Here is a 19,358-nt window from a genome sequence, read left to right on the forward strand (position 1 = left end):
TGGTTTTTTTCTCTATACTGTACAGAAACTCAAACTGACATACTCAGTGATCACCAACAGATAGTTTGCTGTATGTCTAAATACATTTAGACAACTTCTGCCCTCAGATGCCCAAATGTAGTTCTTGCATTCATAATGATTTGTGGTTCTGTACCATATTTACCCTACAAACCAGAAAAATATTAGAAGAGCAAGTCTTGTTTACTTTCTAAGTTATACATTACTTTTTCTATTACCACAGAAAGCTAGTATGATCTGCTGTGTAAATATGCAACACATACTCCTGAATATTTTAAGTTACTGATCATCAACAAATACAAGTAAACCCATGATACTTGCAACTAAAGGCAGAACAGTCAAAATTAGACATCTCAGCAATCCAGAAACACTGATACTGCAAAATTTGGCTTTGCTGTAATGGGGAAGATACTATGGGTTTAAGGTATCTAACAAAATGGAGATTTTACTTTAACTGCTGCCCCGAAGAGAACCCGTGTCATCACTGAAGAAACCAACCATACTTCTCCAACATTTCTGAGAAAAAGGCAGCTCCTTTCAAATATACTGAGAAGCAAGCTAGCCCCATATTCTCATATAAAATTTTGGGGAAATGAAAACACTAATGTTAACTCTGCTTTTCATGTCAGGCCACACCCAGGTATTCCTCTGATGCTGGAGAGAGAATCCAGAGCAATCAACTGATGAGAATGTCGTTTTTTGCATTAAATGATGTACATGCAGGTACTCCCACTAACATAAAATGCTGATTGAATATTCTTATATGTTACCTTATAGAGTTGCATATAATTGCATACAATACGAATACTTCTTTTCCTTTCACAACATCTTGTTTTTGTTGAATGCACTAACCAAACAGTAAATTCAATCTGATTTTCATTACAATGAACAATACTCCATGAAGGTGGTATTGACTAGTGCACACAATTCGTTTGGTCTTGGTATATTAAAACACATATGTATGTTTTGGTCACTTTTCTCCAGGAAGGAAAGGAAGCTATTTTATTTCGCAGCTGAAGAAATCCTGCAACTATAAAGATGATTTATGCAAGGGGAAAGAAATCATTAATACAATGGAAGAAGAATGAGCTGATACTCCCTCCCTCCACGATAGTTATGCACAGTCCAGCACATGACTGGCAAGAAAAATTAAGATGACAAAGTTACTAATATGTAAAAGATAAAGTCTCCCCAAATCACAGAACATTTGGTATTAAAAACCAAGACAAAACAAAACAAAAAAACCAAACACCAAGGAAACTAAAGAAAGTGAAATGAGAGGTATTCCTGCTTTCCAGTCCTCTCTCAAATTCCTCTGTTAGTGCTTCCACAAATACAGCCTCCAAGGCCTGACTAACATGCAGCCGTCCGGCAGAAAGAGGCACCTGCAGAGAGCCTTCCTGTGGCACAACCTTGCCTCACCCCAGAATGATTTTAAACACTTTGGCAGCCCAGTCAGACGTTCACACCCAGCTGACTGATTTTGGAGGCTGGGAGAAGGAAGATTTTCACTAGATTTCCAATAATATAAAGGTACAACTACTTTGCAGAATCACTTCTAAAAGCAAGTTGCTGATACAGTGATCTTGGGTATTCAAAGAACAAGAATAGAACAAAGGGGGCCATGAACTTAAATTCTCTAAAGATCACAGGTTCAGTTTAACTTCAGTTTTCTAGAAGTTACCTCACTGATGAAGCTTCCTCTACAGTCAGTGGAGAGGTGGTTAAAACTTCAGAGAGCAACTACTCTCACTAATAATCTGTTTATGATGGATGGATTGCCCCCTCAAGATGTGAGCTTGTCTTTATGCACCATACGGGGATCTTACATGATTAATTACCTTATTTTCAAGTAGATAAAGCTGAAGAGCCTGTGATTTTTCAATTTGCAAAGGAGAACTCTACAGGGAATGTGAACAAAATTTATAGAATTGCAAGAAAGACAGATAAACTGAAGGGGATATTCCTTCACCGAATGCAGACCACAGAAGTGCAGAGGCCAGTGAAGAGAAAGCAATCATTCCCTGAGGGGCAAACTGGAAGAATCGCAGCAGAGCTCTGAAAAATGATGGATTCCATCATCCTAGCAGTTCCTGGTCATTTAGAAGAACGGAGAAGGAAAGTGGTGCAACTTCTCACAATTCTGCCAATCCTCTGTTTGACTTGTAAGACTAACTTTTATGGAGGGTGCAAGATGTGCATCACGATGGAGATGTTCTGCTTGCTTCTGTAGGGTTGGCTACATTATACACTGACATGATAAGGACTGTCAGGGTCTGGGTCTTCATTGCTTCCACACTATTCTCAGAGAGCCAAAGCTCTATAAATCAAACAAGGCAGAACTTTATTGCATGGAGACAAGATGAAGACGTAGCCAATCTGTCTGATTATAAATGTAACATACTCCTGTTATACACAGACTACTGTCAGTATATATTGACCATGTTACATACTGACCACTGCCTTCCAAGTCCTGATGTATCAGATTTCCCATTTGGGATGTTTAACCAAAATAAGCGTTCACCTTTAAAATAATGTTAAGCAATAGCTTTCCACGTTACCTTCCAATGTGTACTACCACCTCAGCCTACAGCCACTGTTCTTCCTTCAGTATAGGATTTCAAGTTGTTTGACTCTACCCCGTTTATTTTACACAAATGCTATTCCTTTCTTACAGATGGATATGATCTGTTGAAGACCTGGAACATTTTATCCCATAGCAAAACTCATTCAAAAGTACCATCTGTTCTTCCTGCAGGGGCACAGTAATGCCAGAAACTGTTTAACATTCCATAAATAAAGACCATATAATGGATAGCTCATTGTTAAAGTGAAGCAAGGAATCGTTTGGAACCTGATGACAGACATTTTGCTGGGATTTTGCCTCAAAAATAGTATCCAATGTATTTTTTTTTGGTTTGCTTCTTGAAAAACTTCACATTCAACATTAAACAGCAAAGGCGTGTCACGATCTAGACCATCTTAATGCCTGGCTTCATCCCCACTTCCATCAGTGTCAGCAGGGTCCTTTCTAATAACTTCAGGGGAAGGCTTGCACTGGGCCAATGGGTTAGAACAGATTCACTGAAAAACCAAATTCTGTTCTCATTTACCCCAGTATGTGTCTGTTGTATCTGCATGATACACTTCCTAAGAGAACAGAACTCAATCTTCAAGTTTAAAAGCCATTAAAATATGTCTTATTTTATAGATGTTATGCTAATATATTACACTCACACACACATACACACACGGCTCCCCACCCCGCGTTTCACTTATTGGTAAGAAACCCTAGCCAGAAATGAACTGCCATTTGCTATTCCTTTCTACATCCAAATGCTAAGACATGCAGATGTTTAATCAATAAAAAGGCTGGACATAAAATCCTGCTATAAGTATGTATCATTTGAGTCAACATTAAAACAGCCTTCATTTGCCATTCATACAGAGAAACCACAGATTAAAAAAAAAAGTCTACAACAAAAAAAATAAAACACGCACAAAAGAAATCAATAGTGCTTAATTGGAAATAAATGGCATTATAAAATCCTCCACCCAAGAGTGGGACTCAAGTGGCACTCTGCCCGGTTCTCTGGGCTTCCTGGGGACAAGCAGTCCTCCCTAACATGCAACTCTCGTGACACGCGCTGGGAGCTGCGTGTGAGCTGTGCTCCAGCAGCTCAATTCAAAAGTTACACTTCTTAAATCAGAAAACTACTATATACCGGTGCGTATCAAAACCCGCTAGTGAAACAGATAAGCAGATGACACACGCTCTAAGTGATAAGAATTATCATCTAAAAATTGAGCTATTTAAGCCCATAAAGTCATTATTTAAGACTATGTATGTAAGCGTATACAATTACTATCATCTCTTTGTGAAGCTCTCACACTGCATTATTGCTATAATAAAATTTGCAGAAGCAAAGCACTTTTAGCCCAACCATTACTATTCCCACAGACAATGCATATATTTTTCCATCACATCAGATCCTGGATGGTGGGGGAAGGGCAGGAGTGGTAGGGAGGGGGAAATGCAACTTAAGAAGTGGTAAGTGTGTCAAAATCTAAATTACTTGGAGATATTTTGCAGCACAATCATCCTTTATGCTTGTGCAGCTCGGCTCATATGGCTCACATTCAGCCTGTCACACTGAATCATTGCTACTTCTTGACTTACATTAACAAAAACAAACCTAACTTTCGCTTCAGTACATGAGGTAAAATGCTCTCTGAATTCCCAGTCAAAAGGCCAGAAGCAGCATTAAAAATAATTGTTTTTGTAAGAAGCTCACTTCTGAGGAGAAGATAAAAAAAAGTCCATGAAGATCTGACTAATAGCACAAACACATGTGTTGCTTATGGAGTATTTTGTGAAAAAAAATCCGTACTGCAAAAAGCTTTGTCCATGAGCAGAGTAGACACAGCTTTAGCAGTCTTAACTAACAAAGCAAATCCGTCCCTATCTACTTAAGTCTTTAAACTCTATCAAACAGAAGATATTTAGCAAGAGCTTTAGAGTCTGATGAACAGTTAGAAAGTAAATCTGAAAACAAAGTACAAAATCAAAGAGAAACACAGCAAATACAATCTTTGCAACTAGCAGAACACAAGGCACAAAGCAAAGCCAGCACTCAAACAAAGTTATTTTACACTTCTCCCAGTAAATTTGCAACAAATGTCCAGTTAGGAAGGATTTCTGCTGACCTGTGGATGTGCAGCAATGTAGATGCAGTGAGTTTTTCTATCACCTTTTGTTCCCAGCCATGTCAGCTGTGCTCTGCTCCAAGTGCTGCTCACACTCCCAAATCCCCTTTTCCAGCTCTATCTTAGGAACTGCCCAGATTTTGTAGTGTAATCTGAGCAGGGAAGTACCATGTGCCTATGATATGGTTAATTCACTTTTTACCCCCCGCAAAGCCTAAGGAAGCTGCTTCACATTTCAAAGCCGTGCCTACAGCCGCCTGACCCAGGTACAGCCCGGGCAGCACTGGGGCTGCCTCCTCCACCCAAACGGGGCTGTTAAACAGCTCGCTCCCACCTACCGAACCCTGGGATGGGGTATTCACTGGGCCGCTGAGGCTGTTGTCTCCCTTTCCCTGGGTGCCCAGCGCAGACGGGACTACAGCCCCCACATCAAAGGAGGCCAGCCCTCCTTGCTCAGGGCCACCACCACCACAGGGGCCATCGCCATCCCCATGGCCACTACCAAGGCTCCCCACTGAGATAGCTCTGGTAAAGCCCAGTGAGGCCCCTTGAGACCCAGCGAAGCCTGGGCATCTGGTCCGGGATCTTTGGCAACAAAGACATTACATGGGTTGGGCTGCAAGACTCCCATCCGTTCCTCTCCAGTGTTGCCATTAGCTAAGTGAGAAACAATCTCAGGTTTTTTCTGCTAACGGAAGAAACCTTTCCACTACTACTACAAAAAAAAAAAAAAAAAAAAAAAAAAAAAAAAGGCTCTAAACTTTCTTAAATTAATTCTTCCGTTCTATTGTTATTCATCTATTTCTGTTTTGTATTTGCTATCGTCATCACGCTTAGTGATGAGAAGACTACACTCCAAAGAAGGAAATGCCTCTTCTTCACAAATTCTGCACAGGTAAGAGTTAAACCAGTTGCAAAGCTGCATACACCAGAGAAGGTGCAGAGAAGAAGGGGTATAGTCCTCAAGTCCTGTCACTCCTGCTCATCCAGCCCCAATCACACCATCACGTCCTAAGTGCCACGCACCAAAACCCAGGTTATTAACAACTAGCACCAACCTGGCGTAGGATTTTTATGAATGTTTAGGTCTTGAAAAGGGCAAAGTGCAAACTGTCAATGGTTGTGCTATTCCCCAACTTTCTTGAAAGCAAATTCCATGTAATGCCAATGTCAGTGTTGTCAATGTCTCAAATGCTGCTAAATCAAATTATGCAGGGAGGCTGAAGGAGCCCCACTTGGCAAAGAAACGGAAGGTTTCTATTACTCTCTCTGCCAACCCTAGGCAGATAGGGGGAACAGCTATAGCTGCTTTTAAACAGCTGAGAAAGGGGCCCTAAAAGAGATTAAAGGGGAGCAAGAGTCAGGGATCTTGGAAAAGGAAGGATGTAAGACACAAAGATGGCAGAAAATAGAGAAACTTTGCGGGCACTTTTAACTCTTGGCCAGAAGGCGGCAAAGCAATTTCATGTGAGAAACCTGCTTTTTAAATTCTTGGCCTTGTGAGTAACACCTGCAAATGCCTTGTGTGGGATTTCTAACAATTGCATTATGCATCTGTGGAGTTTTCCTTTCTTCAAACCCCAGACCTTTATTCTAAAGCAAAGGTGCTGGTTGCATCTTCCCTGTTGCATAATTTACTGAAACCAGTTACCTTTGAAATCAGCATGTCTGTAAAGTAAAACTTGAAATAATGTACTATATAGGAATATTTCAGAGAAAAATATACATTCTTCAATAATGAATTCAAGATCTCAGCTCACAAATTTTATCTTGATCAGTTATAATGACAATTGCTTACAAAAAAGTAACAAAAAGGAAGTGAAGTGATCTCAAAGGTCAGGAATTGCGGCCAGCAGACGTCTCTCTTGCTGGCTGTCTGCACTTATGTCCACAACTCGTACCGCTGCCAGGCACAGGCATCATCTCCATTGTGCCCTGAGCAGTGCTCCGTGGTCCTCACCCCATTAAATGGGACTCTACGCTCCTCATCCCTGATTCGTGTCGGTGACCCCTCTGATTTCTGTGCACCTCAAGCCCTCCAGGTCAGGGCCAGGCAGCGAGGGCTGCACAGCTAAGGCAGGTTACAGCTAACTGTAGGAAGCCAGCTCTTCGCTGCTTAATTTCATTAGCCTGTAGAACAGGCTATAATTTGCTGAAATGACGATTAATCAGATCTTATTTTTCTCTAAGGCAGTTAATGAACAGCCAATTAAGTGTCTCCGTAATTCTGAAATAACAAAGGAATACTTTTCAGAGTGACAACTAGCAGCTACTTAACAGCGCAAGCTAGCATCACAGTAAAAGCCAGTCTGGCTGAAAGGGCAGAAGAGACGTGACTAGAAGGTGCTTTCACCCACATAGTCACAAAACCACCATTTTTTTCTGGTTCAGACAGTCCCTTAGAGCTCAGAGGCCCTGTACTGGGCTGAGCACGCCAAGTGTAGGCGCACCCCCACACACACACTGCTTGTTCCCAGGGCTTTGCTTTTTCACCCCCCTTCCCAGCTGCAGCTCTGCAGAGGGAACCGACCACTGCCTCCAGCCCATCCCCTGCGCCCATTGCAGCTCCTCAGGCCTGTAACGGTGAGGAAGGCCAGGGAGCACTCACAGTGCCGCACAGCCAGGGCAGGGGCGACTCCGGCTGGGATGCCCGGGAGAGAGGGCAGCACGCTGCTATAGCAGCCCAACATCCAGCTGGAAGAGCCTGGGCATCCAGAGCCTGCAAACTCAGTAGGGCAGCGACTGTCTATCTTGTGGTTCAGTTCGTATCTTTAACAGACTCCAAACAAATCCATGAATGCTTAGGTTTGATCATATGAATCAGGATAAGATTAAGATATATAAACACAACTTAGTGCAGTACCCAAAAAGCAAGGAATGACATTTTTAAAAGAATCCATAATCTTGGTTTTTGAAGAATTTCTTCAGTGGGAATTGTGCTGGAGCAAAGAATGCAAAACTTAGAAGCTTCCAAGAGGGGGTCATGTGAAATTACTCTACTTCAAGATTTTTCCAAATCACTAACATTTTGATTCTGAAGAATTTTTGTAAGAATCTGCCAACAAACCGTTTTTCACCATCAAAACAGACAATTTTTTGCAGTTTCTAACTGTCCTTCTTTTTCCATGTTTAAAAGAAAAAGATTTTGTAGAGAACTTATGCAATTTCTATAGAAACTTCTGCAATCCACAATGACATTGCATATTTTTTCAAATAAAAAGCAACCCCCCCCACAAAAAGAACAAAGAACATCCTTTGTTTCAGACAAAGAATTTCAGGAGAAACCACAAAATGTTCAAGCAAAACATTAAACATTTGATTTTCCACCCATTTTGCCAACAGTCTAAGTTTTCCCATAGTTCTAATATCAGTGTCAATAAGGAGGGGAAGGGAGGTATGTCAGATGGACAACACTCACTCTGCAACTTAAAATATGTGCTAATTGAATGAGGATGAAAACAGGATGTGATTTGCAGAAAGCATTTTTCTTCTTCAACTTCGCTTTTCTTTTAATGAGGAAATGAGACCTACTTAATCTACCCATCAGGAAAAAATGCCATTGAAAAACAACTAGAAGTTGTTACTAGTATTATTACACAAATCCTGGGCTCTGCTCCTGCCCAAGTGCTTGCCTGCAAACACCTAGCTCTTCACCCCATCCTAGTGACTAATGTGAACGTGACATGCTTTGCACTCTCAGGGCTAGGGCCCAAACATAAGGATGTTACTGATGGCAGATGTTTCGTAGTCTCTTTAAATGAGCTTTAGAAAAGAATGCTTAAAAAGAAACATTTCATTTAAACCCAGGGGAGACTATTTTCTTTAAAACACACACATACTTGCCTGACACACTTCACTGCCTATTTTAGTGGGTTTTTTTCCAGTGCAAAGACATATCACAATCATGGCAGCACGTGGAACTTCAGCAGCATGTTAGAGTACAACAGTACTGCACAAGCATGCAATAAAATGCTATTTCTAGCCTCAGAGACAAGCAACCACAAACTATAGAAATGTAACCACGAATTAGAATTAAATATATGCAACGGTCTAGTCTAGAGATATGCTTCATTTTCATGATAAACACCAAAAAGTGCTAATTTATTTTTCCACTCTTTACAGAAGGAGAGATTTTAGTACATGTAAGTATATACCAGTGAGTTTCCTTTTTGATTACTAGCATCTTAGTTCATTCTGTTTAAATGTAGGAATAAAAGTGATGCACTCAAGTTAACCTGTTTGCCCAGACAGAATAGCTATTATTATGTTCTTGTTCTTTTACACATCCTAAATATTCAGACACTTGTAACACCCCAGGGTACAGTGTACTATGTCAACACTTCGAGAAGAATGAAAAAATCTTAATAAAAAAGAAGAGAGATTGCTTATCATGTGCTCCTGCTATTAACGTCTGCATTTTAGAAAAGTCCACAAATTATTACAGACACTTCCCATGGGACATATCCTTCTGGATATGCAAGCAGCCATGCCAGGAACCAAATGGCATGTCACAAAGCAGATCGCATTTTTGGTTCTGCTCTAAAGGCAAACTAATGTTTGAGAGCATACTGCAGTTCCCCTTACTGAGTGGATCCATTTACACTACTTACCAATTTGGAACTCAGGGGTAATCTCCCAAATCAATCTGCTCTGTACAGTATCAGATTATATCCTTTCCAAGTGGCCATCCAATTTCTATACATTAATCATACCCAGTCTTTCAAGATTATCAGACGGTATGTTATATTGATTATATGACAGAGCTCCATGCATGAGGCTGATTAGTTTAGAATATGAAAACATGATAGGCTACCAAATATAAGTGTTCTTGTTACAAAAATTGAGTAAGTAAAAGATAAGCGTCAACAGACCTGGTAGAGCCACTGGGCATGCCTCAGCAGCTCAGTAAGAAAGATGTTCTCCTTCAATAATGACTTGATTAGGTTGTTAGTAAGTCCATGGTGACTCTCTGCCCTCTCGGCTGCAGCTGTGCTGGTGAGGAGACCCTCAGCTGCCCGTCCTTACACCCAGCAAGAGCCCAGCTCCCTTCAGATGCGGCTGGTCAAGCAGCCTCTCAGAGTCCTCCCTAATTCACTTCAGGAAGGAAAGAGACAAACCCCAAAGCCAGCAGGATTATCTTCAATAGTCTAATTAGTGGCTTGAGATAATCCACTTGATTTTGCCTAAAGCAAATTAGGAAGTGCTCATGTGAACTATGCAACTAGCAGATAGGACTTACATACTGCCAGGAGGCAGTGACAGCGATGGGAGGCAGTGACCAGGCACAGCCAATACCAGAGGAAAAAGTCTGGTAGCGGTCAGAGGGGTCGGATATCTGCACAGATGCCCACCCTTGACTCCATCCTCAAGGGGTTTCAGAAGAAGGTGCAAGCCAGGTCCAATAACTCTGCCCAGTAGAGTTGCTAGCATCTTTTCTGCCAACTCCATTAAAAACCAATAATACATTCTGCAAAGCAAAACTATATTAAAAATAAAACAAAATGGGGCTTTGGTATCAAAACTAAAATCTGGTAGCCTGTTCCCATGCAAAATCCATCATGAGTGATACATTTGTGGAGGACAGCTGGAACAAATCCATGACATTTAATGACATGGTAAAAGCAAACCTTGAGCAAACAACTTTAAATCATTTGAAATACTACTGTGAATAGATGAAACTTTACAGTGCTCACATGTTACAATAATTAATCACTTCTAACAGTGTTTTTTAATTCTTAAAAAAAAATCATCATTTGCAGAAGTGATTTTTTTTTCCATTCCGGCCATATATTTAAAGGAGCATTTTCCTGTGAAAAGGTTTCAGGCTAAAAAACACTTCAGAGTCTTAAATGTATTCTGTTTCTCTCCTATCTAAAGATTCATGACACCAGCAAAACAGTGTTTTTCCACTTTCCATCTTCTTTTTTATAAGTAACCTGGCCTCCAAAGCCCACTGCACAGTACAGAAAAGCAGAAGTCCTAGAAGTTGTTTCTATAAAACACTTGAATGGGATTGTCACAGAAACACAGACAACAAATTGCCTTTTAATTTAAATGGGAATTCAAATCTCATAGGCATCCTCTAAGTCTCTGTCCATGCATGCATATCCAGTATCATCCTAAATGGTTCGCAAATCCTCGGGTAAAAGAACAGGTCTGTCCTTCCACGGGTAAAATAGCTGTTCAATCTGAACCACACAGACACCCTTAAGGAGTTCAGCTGGTCCCACTCCTGATGGCTGCTGCAGAGCACCAGTGACCTGTGAAATTTCCCAGAAAGAACTGTTAATGGGACCTGAGCTAAGAGCTGGGGGATAGGTGCCAAGCCGAAATGATTTAGGACAGCATGAACGTGAGTGTAAGGGGCACATCTTAAGCTGATTCTGTCTGACAAACGTGGTTAAGTTGATATTGAACAAATGGCTCAGCTCTCATTTAAGTAATGCCTGGGGGACACACAGACGGTCTCTCCTGGATGTGGCTATAGCAGGAGTTGGCCGAGGACCAGCAGCTGGCTGGTAGTCCCCCACCGCATGTCTGGCAGGAGGGACAGAGAGAACATTCACTGTGCTACTGCAGACTCAGCTAATTTAAGTCAAAAACAAAGGTGGTTTGAGCTAACCTGGCTGACTTTGCAGTGAGGTGGATTAAGAACACCCATAAGACCCCTTCTGCCAGCTATGTTGGGGATATAATCTTTGCTGGTTATATTTTCTACTTCCAAAAAGTCATGTATCTATGCCCCAGGAATTGCTTTTTCTCTCTTTCTCCATGACAAGTCTAGACACAACCACATTAAGATCCTTCTTTGACTATACATGTACAGGTCTAAGGGGTTAGCAGTAACTAAAATGTTTTGTGGATATAGGAAAAAAAAAGCTCCTTGTCTCCAAAGTGTGTTCACTGAATAAAGTCAAGAGTAAAAACCAGAACTGAACTAAAAGAAGTTTCATGCTAAGGATCAAAAAAAAGAAAAAAAAAAAAAAAAAAAAAAAAAAAAAAGACATTCCTACCAAAATAGGCAGGAAAGAGTCTGTGAGGTGAACAGGGACACTTTTTAAAACTTCACGTCACAAAAAGGAGTGTGTGACGTACTTCTTCATGACTTTTTCTCTCCAGGGTCCCCTGAGCCCAGACCACCTCCAGACCACAGAAACAGCACGGCCATCCATCGCATCTGGGGCTGGACATGCAGCTGTACCATGGTGGGATCGCCAGCGCAGAAGCACTTCTCACGCTCCCGTCTCCACCCACGTCTCTACAATACCGGATTCCTGGCACTGGTTTGGACAGCTCGGCAGTTGTTGCCTGCCTTCATTCATAAAAATGAGACCACACTGATGAAAGCCACAGGCTCTAGTGCACCCAGCAATAAATGTCAGTGACATCTCCTGATCAAACATTTACTTCCACAGCCACCCCTACGCGGGAAGCCTGGAGGTCACATCTGAACAATGAAGTCAGGGAGAGTTGCATGCATGGATCTGTGACAGTGCTTAAACTTCTCCCTGATTTTGGATTCAATCCACAATATTCATTAGCAAACAAGACAGACAGGAATGTATGTCCTTCTTAAAGCAGACCAGGAGATCTAATTAATGCAGCTTAATTTTCATGAATAATATATTAGGTTTTTAACACACAAGAATGAAAAGGTAACTCAAAGGGTCTGGTCTTGCTCTGATCATGTTCAGCAGAAGGAGTGGATCCAGGCCACAAGTGAGCTGCAATTTCTTCATATCTAAGTGGGATATATGTTTTTTTTCAACAGTTTGATTTCTTACAAAAAGACCACAATAATGTAAGCAAGAGAAAACAAACCACTTTTTGGAAAGCCCCTTTCAGAAGTCTCTTTCTTTTAGCTCCTGATCTATATGAACATGGAATTGGAAAAGGACCTCTTGGGATATTAAATCCACGCCCCTGTTATTAAAGGCAACATGTCACTTCCAGCAAAAAGAAAGGTTAATATTATGCCAATGAGCTGAAAGGAAATCCAAATTTCTAATGCAAGAGAATGAGGGGAAAAGCTAAACAAAAGTGAATGCATGAGACCGTATGACTATATAAGAGCCTTATTCTAAACACACGGGCTTTTGGTACATCTAAGAGGAGATAAGAGGCAGAATAATTAAGAGTCAAGGTTCTTTCTGCCACTAGGGATCTGCATACAACTTAGAAAAGAAACACCTCAGTACAGTTCAGCCCTGGGACAGAGGAGGAAGGGGAGATCCCAGCACGCACAGCCCTCTCCCGGGGTAGTGTGAGGCCACCTGAGATCATGGTTGCCTCAAGGTCAGAGGCTCATGGAAGAGGCAAGCAGCCCCAGCACTGGTGGGCCAGCTAGCAGCAGTCTGGTTTCTTCAGAGTATGATGCTGAAAAGCCAGAAGGCAGCTGTAGGAAAGCATGTGCCCACGGTAAGTCTTTCAGCAGCCACAGAAATCTCTGGATAGTTTAAGGGACACTTCTGGTTTTGCCAGAAGCAGTTAAATCCCACCTCTTACCCACAAACTAGGAGAAGAAATTCCCAGGCATGGAAAAATTTCCAAAGAACAGCTTGGAAGAGAAGACCAACACTGTAAACATTTGTCATCTCCCAGAATAAAGGAAAGAAGGCAGCTGTGAAAGGCATGGTTTGGTTTGTAGGCTTGGTTTGGCTTACAGGGGATGCAAAAAAATCTAAGGGCACAAGGATGACAAGGAAGGACAGCTGAGATAGCCTCCATACCCAACAGTCTCCATGCAGGCTTTGAGAACTGAGAGCAGATACCAGACACTACAGCAATGAGAGCCATAGGAGCCCTTAGAGGTTCCAACACACACCAAAAAAGGCACAAAAAGCATAATTTTTAACATGGAGTGAAAGCAGGTCACAGCCTGGTGGTGGGATGTAACTACTTGGAGTTACTCCCACAGCCTGGAGAAGGATCCGGGGAGACCTTATAGCAGCCTTCCAGTACTTGAAGGGGGCCTACAGGAAAGATGGGGAGGGACTCTTTAACAGGGAGTGTAGTGATAGGACGAGCAGTAATGGTTTTAAACTGGAAGAGTGTGGATTTAGATTAGATATTAGGAAAAAATTCTTCACTGTGAGTGTTGTGAGACACTGGAACAGGTTGCCCAGAGAAGTTGTGGATGCCCCATCGCTGGAAGGGTTCAAGGCCAGCTTGGATGGAGCTTTGAGCAAGCTGGTCTAGTGGAAGGTGTCCCCCCCATGGCAGGGGGGTTGGAACTAGGTGATCTTTAAGGTCCCTTCCAGCCCAAACCATTCTATGATTCTATTCTATACTCTCTGCTCCTGTGAATCCAGAGGAATGGACATCCGCAGGGCTGGGGCAGTTCTGGCAGCGTGGAAATGCCCCAGCACTGTCCCTCCTGTTGATGAGGAACTGTCCAGCAAAACACTGTATTTACAAAAAGTGTAGTAACAGGGCTCAGTACCAACCAGAGAGATAGCATTCGAGAAGACGCCATTTCCTCACTGTGCTGCTGCTCTATACCAATCTACCACCAGAGCCAAAAGCCAGCCTGGGATGTCTGGTGGGCTTCACCTCGCGCATATGCAGGAGTAAAGCTACACTCATGAGCACTCCAGTGCAGACTCCTGTGTGCTCATGGGCCTTTTCCAGTGGGCCAACTGATCCTCAGCTATGCCCACCCAACCAGCCCTCAGGTATGTGGGTTTTTGTTGCTCTCCCATGCTGCGTGCCTGAGTGGGACAGAAGGTGCCAATGGCACCGGAATGTCACCTTTAATGCCACCAAGCACCATGGGACTCGCTGCCCATCATTGCCCCTGAAAGGCTACCTACCACTCAGTGCACAAAATTGCCTAAAGATGGCTTCTTCCAGCTTCAAGTAGATCAGATAAATTTAGAAGTATATAATGCCACATTATCACCTAATGCAACTGAAAAGGTGTTAAAGTGGATGCACGGACAGATGGAAGGAAAAGAGTGAGATCTCTTCAGTCACAGAAACTGATTTGAATTAAAAGAAAAAAACATTTTTCCTAGTATTTAAATACACTGCAAGGCTAGCATTCACCTATTATTTATCCCAGTATAGCTTGCAAATCAGCTTACTGCAATATGCTCAGACCAGCAGTCCCACAAAAGTGGAACCCCCGAGGAGCTACCAGGACTGAAGGCCTCAGCTGCTCTGCCATCAGTTTCTTGTCTTTACTGGAGAAGGTAAAGCACCAGCCACCACACCGAATTCAATAAATCCTGCTCAGAGCCTTGCTTGTGAGACAGAATACATGGATACAATTAAAATAATATGGCAGTTGAAGAATAAGGCAGTGCTGGAAAAGGTTTGCCAACACAGTAATGCCAATTAAGGGTGTGATTTTTGGATGATATTTTTACGCCAACACGAGCCCAATTAATGCTGGTGTAACTGTCTTCAAAGTGATTTTGAAGGTCCAGATGACTCCATTTGGGAAAAGAAGCAGTTAAAAGATCCTTTTTTGGCCTCTGCAGGCCCCATTCTGCCAGTAGAGGAAAATCTTTCATATTAAAAATGGTTTCATCCATTCCATTAATAAGGGTGTTTTATGTCTAGAAAGCTGTATCTTTCTCAGATAATTTTACACCCATTAACTATATACCATAAGCCGTAGTTTTTGTTGTTAAATGACAGACTAACCAAGTAAAGCCACGTTTATGGGATGTGCCCATAGCCTCCCTCTGCAACTGAAAGGAAAAGGATGCCTAAAACAAAGATGTCCCACGAGGAGGAGCAGGAAAGGAGAGAATCCAGGTGCTGGTGTCTGTTAGAAAACCCTGGGAACAGATACACTCTCAAGCACCACCCCTCTACTCATCACCTATGGGTGCAAAGAAGCAAAACTCAGTACTAATATAACTCAGCAAAAATAACCTCTTTTCCTTCAGTACCAAAGGCTTAGAGAAAAAAACTCAGTGCCAGTGTGGCGCCAGTAAGCTCAAAGGACCTTCCTGCAGATGGTACAGACCATGCGCCCAACCCCACCACCTCTGGCCTCCTTCCCCGCCGGTGGCTCAGCTCTGGGCGGACCGAGAGGCTCCAGCACAAGCCTTTGAGTGACAAGAGGAAGAGATAAGGTGAGGGGAGGCATGGGGACAGAGAACAGGCTGGTTCTCGCTCAAGCCCTGAACATGCCGTGGGCAATTCTGCTGCTAGCGGCTGGATTTCTCCACCGATCCTGCAAGCCTGGTCCCCCAGATCTCCCCGACACAGCCCCTTGTTCCACTCTGCCAGGGAGACAGCCGGCGAGCGTTCACACCCAGAGCTGCTCGCTCCAGGAAAAAAAAGCACACCAGCAAAAGCAGGCAGAAAGCACTTTTCTCAGTTATCCCATGTATTTTCTCCTCTTCCTTTCAAACTTCCCCTTGGTTTTCGTTAAGCTCACACGAGGCGAGCAAGCCTGCACAACTTGGAGAACGCATTTATGGAGCAATTTTGCCAGATTTCCCCCCACCTCCAAATGACATTTGATTTGCAAACACTCCCACCGAACCGCAGCCTGCTCTCGCCTCCACCCAGGGAGTTGTTTTCAATAAAGCAACAGCTCTGAAACATCCACGGCAACTTTTTTCCTTTGACAACTTGCCACTTTCAGAACAACAAAAAAAAAAAAAAAAGAAAAGGAGAAAGAGAAGAGCAACAGCGTAAGGAAATATTTGCACATTTGTCCCAGTAGCCGGGAAAGGGCTCTGGATCGGGTCCCCCGCACCGAGGGGCTGCAGCCGGCTCCGCTCCGCCCGCCACCGGCACCGGGACCGGCGGGCGTCCCGGGACCTTCCGCCGGGCTCCGCGAGGGCGGCTCAGCCCTGCACCTCCGCGGAGCGGAGCGCCGGGGGCCGATCCGCGCCCGGGGGCTCCGCGCCCGCGCTCCCCCACTGCCGCACTTACCGCCCCGCTCCGCGCCGCGCCGCGCTGCTCCGCTCCGCGGGGGAAGGGGCAAGGGGACCCCGGGAGCCAGAGGGAGGGGCCGGAAAGCTGCGGCGGGGCAGACCGGCGGCGCGGGGTGTTTGTCTAACCTGACACCGGGGGCTGCTGCTGCCGCCGCCGCCGCCGCTGCTGCCTCCGCACCGCGCTCCGCAGCGCGGCCAGCGGCAGCCCCGGCGTCAGCGCGGGCCGGGCGGGAGGCGAGTGCCCGCCGTCCCGGGGAGCCCGCGGAGCGGGGCTGGACATACTGAAACAATGAGATCGGCTGTTTTATAACGCTCACGTGGAGGAGAAAAGTCTGCATCCTATTTCCTGGGGTTTGCAATTCAAAAAAAAAAAAAAAAAGAAAGAAAGAAGGGGGGAAAAAAGCGGGGGGTGAAAGCCGAGCCCCGTGCCCGCCGTGGGGCTGAGGTGCTGCACCTCCTGGGTTTGCCCAGGTTAAGCCCGCTCACTCGATCAAAGGTGGCTTCGAAATTGTGCAAAGAAGCGCTTTCAATTTTCTTTTCGTCCCACTGCTGCTTACTGAGATCTAAGTGGCCCCAAACTTACCTCGCCATAAGCCACCACGGAAGCATTTGGTGATTTTGATCCTAATCTTTACATCGAGAGGGTCCCGTTGTCACATTTATATGACAATAGAGACTGTTTATAGCAACCCATCCTGGTATGAATTAGACACAAGTCCCTGGGAAGAACAAAGTCACTGCAGCACTATGTCATCAAGAAAACATCCCTCAGAGGGTCTTAAGAATAACCCAGGGTGCCTTCTCCCAGCCAGGCAGCAGGGACGTGCCTGCAAGCACAGGGGGCTCGCTCAGAGGGAGCCTGTCTCACGCTGGATGGGGAGCTCTGGGACCTCCCTTTGGGGCGCCAGGCTCAGCTCCCCCCTGCATTTCTGCCCCTTCAGCACGAGCCGTTTCCAGCCCTTAGCCTGGCTGTGGGGCCAGCCCTGAACCTCTGCAACAAGCGCCTGGGGCAGGCAGCACAGGGAGACCCCGCTGGGCTGTTTTCCCACTGCAAAGCTCCTCCATCTTCTCGGGCATTTACTGATGGGAGAAAGGGACTGGCCAAACACTCCCTGCACGTCCAGGCCTCGCCGCTGATCCTGTTTGATGCCCACCAAAGCTGTTGGCAGAGGGCAGCTCTGCCCAAGCCTGCATGGCACTCATCAGCCCTCAGCAAAATGGCTCTGCACCACCAGCCTGCCCCTAGCACAGGCAATGTGGACAGCTGCCTGGAGCAACCCGCTGATGGACGTAGCAGAGCACCCGCGGTCTGACTGCTGGCTTTGCCTCTCCCAGCAACCAAGGGATGGAGCAGCATCTACTGCTGCAGTCAGAGGTGGTGGCTCCCTGCGGTGCTTGGTCATCTTCTCCTGTCACTGCCACCCTGGGGGAGAGGTTCCTCGTCATGCCCTCCTCCTCCTGTACTCTCCTCTCCTCCTCGCAGCAAATGCAGCTCAGCCCAGTCTGTGACAGTAAAAAAGCAACATTATCAAAGAAACTTTTGGGCTGCCTCTGGCTCTCAGTAGCTCCCATTCACAGGCAAGTTTGAAATCTGCACAGACAAAATGTGCGTACAATTAGGGAAAAGTAGCAGTGTAAGAATTTCCATTTCTGAATACTGTGGTATCCTGTCTCTGACACAGCCAAAGCTTGGGAAAGTGGGACTGTCTTACTGTGTGATGTTGCAGCGTGTGTGGGGAGGGGGTTTGCTGCTGATTGCTGCTGGACACCCTCAGGGCTAGACCAACTACACAAAATTATTGTGTAACTTTAGCCAGAGGGAAAAATGCTGTTTGCTTTGTGAGGAAACAACCAACCCTCCAAAAATGATCCTACCAGTCTTGAATTTCATCCGAAGGAAAAAAGAAAGCATAGAAAGAGCAGAGGACTCCGATTTCTCTCCATTTCTGCTAAGACGCAACGTGAGCATTGCTGCTCTGAAGGTAGCGTTTACAGTCTCCTTAAATCATCTGGTGACAGCCCATGAGTGCCGCTTGCTGTCACCCGGCTGTGCCATGAGCAGATGGGAAGCAGCAGAGCCAGCAGTAATGCTTCATCTGGGCTTTGCACTGGATTTGTGGCTGAACTGGGAGCGAGCCCATGTCTGCCAGTTCCACACCCTGGGGTCTGAGTCACGCGTGTTTGAGGAAGACCAGGAGAGACCAATGGAATCAACCCCAGGACTGTGATAAAACTAAAATGGAAATTACACGAGACTCCTGAAATCACTCCAGCAGTTTTTGCTGTTAAAGCCATGATGGCCTCAGCAAGCAAAGTCTGTAGGTAGGGGTAAAATCTCTCATCAGACCAGTTGATGCACGTGGAAAATATTCAAGGAGCTTTCAGGCACACAAATCCTTCCCCAGATCTAAGAGGGGGGTGCAAGCTGCACCCCTGACTATGGTAGATCTTCAAGGTGAGGTTTCATCTCCCTGAAATGCCCACTGACTTATCACCATTTTTGCTCCACCAACACAACCAACACAGCCAGAGGCAGCAGGAGATGCCAACAACCAGGCCCCTTAAAGACAGAAGTTAAAAATCCTTCTCACTACTTGTACAATAGCATCTCTAATGTCCTTGCTATGCTCAGACCTGAATGTATAGCAATGGGGGGGGACTTCAGGAGGAAACATGACCGCAGACTCAGTGTTTGTTGCTGCACCTTTAGGAGGGGAGGGGTGTGGGGAAGTC

General features: G+C 44.7%; 1 protein-coding gene across 3 annotated transcripts in view; it reads right to left on the bottom strand.

The window, feature by feature from the left end:
• The window catches only part of FBLN2 (fibulin 2), a 109,317-nt gene extending 92,494 nt beyond the window's left edge, over positions 1–16,823 (bottom strand). Inside the window, exon 1 of one of the 3 annotated variants that reach the window (XM_041118814.1) lies at positions 16,624–16,823. The gene's annotated coding sequence lies outside the window, so the exon portion shown is untranslated. Of the gene's footprint in view, positions 1–4,725; positions 4,845–16,623 lie in introns of those variants that run through there. The other 2 variants (XM_029996267.2, XM_029996266.2) reach the window with 2 other exon arrangements.
• Between the last annotated feature and the right edge of the window lie 2,535 nt (positions 16,824–19,358).

This window comes from Aquila chrysaetos, chromosome 20 (assembly GCF_900496995.4).
Source record: "Aquila chrysaetos chrysaetos chromosome 20, bAquChr1.4, whole genome shotgun sequence".
In the NCBI taxonomy this organism is placed as follows: Eukaryota; Metazoa; Chordata; class Aves; order Accipitriformes; family Accipitridae; genus Aquila; species Aquila chrysaetos.